Below are 4,205 nucleotides of genomic sequence, written 5' to 3'. Positions count from 1 at the left end.
TTTAATATAATTGGTTATTATAAATAAATATTATAAATAATTACTATAAATTAATATTAATAATAATTGGTGTTATACGCGTATATCACCAATTTTTAAATTTGGAGATAAGTCAAATATTTCAAATTACAGGACTATATCTATACTACCTTGTTTTTCAAAGTTGCTATAATATATATTAGGCTATATAATCATCTAACTGAGAACGAAATGTTGTAAGCAATTTGGTTATGAAAAAAAATTCCACTTAACATGCAGTAGTTGAACTTTCCAATCAAATATCTAACGCTTTTGATAATGACTGTTTTGCATTAGGAGTTTTTATTGATCTGTCAAAAGCTTTGAAAACGTTTTTTCTTAATATACTTTTATTTAATTGATAGATCAATCATAAGGGTATTTTGCAGTTTTAGAAATAGTTCAAATTCAGTTGAATTACAATATACTAATAAAAAAAATTTGAAAACTACGAAAAATAAAAACTTACTTTAGTTCAAAAGGTATCTGGCAAACCGAAAGCAATTTTTATACTAAGACAAATATAACACAATTCCATATTCTATACTTTGCGGGGTGCCTAAGAGCTCTATTTAAGGACCACTCTTATTTCTATTGTACATAAGCAACTTTGGCAACAAATCTTTTAAACCTAATTTTGTTTGCTGATTATTAAAATCTTTTTTGTTCTCACAGGGGTATTAAAACCTTTTTTAAAATAGTTAATGAACAGTTATGTTAAGTTAATAAATGGTTCGTAGGTAACAAACTTTCACTAAAAGTGGATAGAACGAAGTATATACTTTAGCCTAACGGACAGTCCGTCATTGATCGCAATGATGTTCAAGGTTAAACCTTTTATAAATGTAACACCCCTGAAAAAAATTATATTTTGTCTTTATTCACAGTTATTTGTCTTACTGCAACATTGTGTGGGCTAGTACTGGTTATACAAAACTTAAGAAAATCTTCAATAAACAAAAACATGCGTACAGAATAGTGTTTGAAGCCTATAAAAATGCTCCTTGTGAACCACTTTTATTCGCGCTAGGAGCTTTAAATGTGTATAAATTCAATTTACACAAAGTTTTATTGTTTATGTTTAAAACAAAAATTGGATTTTCCTCTAAAATCCACTTGAGATTAATTTTATTAAAATAAGTATGAAAAACTTAATTTAATAAAATTAATCTTAATTATTCAACAAAGTTTTTAGATAACAAGTTTGTTCCTTTTAAATATAATTTGAAATTAAAATTCTATTAAATTAAATACCGCGGACCTTATCTGTGGAAAAAGTTACCAGATATTGCCAACAAAAACAAAACTACATTAGAGCAATTTAAGAATGAATCAAAACGATTATTACTGTTCAGGGATCTTAATTTATCCGACTTCAAATGTTTCTTTTAAAGTAAGCTTAATCAAATAAAAACAAATTTATTTATATCAATGAAATTTATTAAATCAATGAAATTTATATCAATGAAATGTGATGATGTTAAAAATTCATCTACACCTTGTCAAGATGTAATTGAGAACTTGAAAGTTGTAATTAAGAAAAGTAAGATGTAAATGAGAAATACAACATGCAATTTAGAAGTCGCAATTAGTAATTAAGAAACACAACATTTAATTAGGAAATTTTAAAATGTAATTGAGAAACCCAACATGTAAATAAGAAATCGCAATATGTAATTAGAAAAACAAAAGCTGTAATTAAGAAATCGTAATATGTAAATGAGAATACATTATTTGTAATTGCGAATTCACAATGTAAGTTTAAAGGTCATTATAAAAGATCTTTTTGAACATGCATTTTAATAAGTTAATAACATCAAATTTAGGATTTGTATGCACCAGCAATCCAGTAATACAGTAATGGAATTGAAAGATCGTTGTGTTATTTGTCAATACACTATGAACAAAAAGTCTGTTATTAAATTGAATCTGTGCAAGCATTTATTTCACCAAATTTATTTGCATCCACTTCTGGAACATTCAAAACCACCTTGTCCAATTTGAAGACATGAAATACATACAACTGAACTAGTTGAAAGAAAACATTATGTTTTATCTTCTTCGAATGATAGAAGAAGAGTTATTGAATGTGCTGAGCGAAATGACGATTGGGTGATCCTGGCGCAAACTTTAGGTGTCAAATTTAAGACCGGAAACAATTGGGTTTGCAGCGGAAATTTAAATTTGAATGGAAGAGGTAGTTTTAAGCCAAAAAAATTAACCGATGATCAAATCGAAGAAACACTAACATAGATTGAAAGTGACTGTCATTTGACATTGGTGGCCATTAAAACAAGGGTATTAAGATAATTTAATATTAGCGTCAGCACAACCACAATTGCTAATTACCTCAAAGACAGACTATTTTCATTTAAAAAAGTGCACAAGGAGCCTACTACAATGAATAGTAATGAAAACAAACAAAAAAGAGCTGAATATGTCAGGAACATTAACGAACACATCACAAATGGTCATCAGTTAGTTTGGTTGGATGAAACAAACTTTAATCTTTTTTTAGAAAAACGCAAGGACGTGCCAAACAGGGGAAAAGAGCAATAATGAAAATACTTTCTTCAAAAGATGAAAACATACATTTGATTGCAGCTATATCAACAACAAATGTCGTCATGATGGAAACTCGTAGAGGGTCATTTAAAGCAGATTTTTGTAACGAGTGGATGTTAGCTTTGTTTAACCAGTGGATTACATCCGGGAATTGTTTAGAGGATTTGGTCGTCGTAACAGCAATGTTCTATGTCACGCTCGTTTGGAAAGGGTGTTTGAAAATTCACCGGCTCAGTTGTTACGATTAGGACCCTACCGTCCAATGTTTAACCCAGTGGAAACTATCTGGTTCAAAATAAAAATAAACGTGAAAAATGTTATTTGCATTCCACCTGTATTCGGTGCTGGGATTATGGAACAACAAATACAGTATTTAGAAAGAATTGTTACTGCGGCAAAAATTACAATAATAGGAGGTGATTGTACAACATACGACCACGCGTTACGCAACGATTTTAAATAAGGAAGACGTCCAAGTTGGTGTTTAACTGAATATTGCAATGATTTTCAATGACGTTGTTTAAATTTAAATTTTTCATGTAAATAAATTACTTGTTTTTTATTTATTATTCATCTGAAATCTTAACTAAATTTTTCACAAACGAAAGTAAAAGAAAGTTTTAATTGATACCCAGTAGGATTTTTCCAGTTGCCGCCTAAACCTCAAATGCCTTTTTCATGACTTTTTATATTTTATTGATATTAAATTATTATTTCCAGCCTTTATTTACAAAGTATATTAGGACTACAAAATTCAAAATACGAAAAACTTTGTATTCTTTATACTTTTCTTAATTACAATTATCGTGTTCTCAATTACATTTTACGATTTCTTATTTACAACTTTCATTTTCTCAATTACATCTGACGTTTCTTAATTACAACTTTTATCTTCTCAATTGCATCTTACTTTTCTTAATTACAACTTTCAAGTTCTCAATTACCTTGATACCTTGAATTATCTTGAAAAGGTGCAGTGCTTATGTAAATTATAAAATTTTACATTATTATTCTTTTATTCAAAATTTTATGTTCAAGTGTTTCTTAAACATTTTAGCTTTTGTAAGCATTTTAACCTTTCTTAATTTTTTGCTATTTTGAATTTCTTTATTTTCTTAGTTATTTTCTGTTTTAATTCTGATTCTGATATATATTTATATGTTACTGTTATATAGAATTTTTTTATATATATGGGTCTCGGCAAAAAGGCATAATGTATCTTCTTTTTGCTCCAGCGATTAATTTTGATATATGTATATGCAATGTAGACATTCTTTAACGGCGAAATTACACAAATATACACAAACACACACACACACACACACACACACACACACACACACACACACACACACGCACGCACGCACACACACACACACACACGCACATATATATATATATACACACACACACACACACCATTATACTAATTAAAGCGTAAAAAATATTTCAGTTAAAGAAGTATTGTATTTGCGTTGTACACTCAAAAAATAATATTGAAAAAAGATTAGGAACCCAATTACTTTCTTATTATTTAGTAATAAAATTGCGTCTAAAAGCTAGTGATCTTTTATTAGGGAAATTAACTAAAACCAAAAAATAATTGCATTTTTAACGATATT

This window comes from Hydra vulgaris, chromosome 08 (assembly GCF_038396675.1).
Source record: "Hydra vulgaris chromosome 08, alternate assembly HydraT2T_AEP".
NCBI classification, from domain to species: Eukaryota; Metazoa; Cnidaria; class Hydrozoa; order Anthoathecata; family Hydridae; genus Hydra; species Hydra vulgaris.
Note: the sequence above shows the minus strand (reverse complement) of the source record.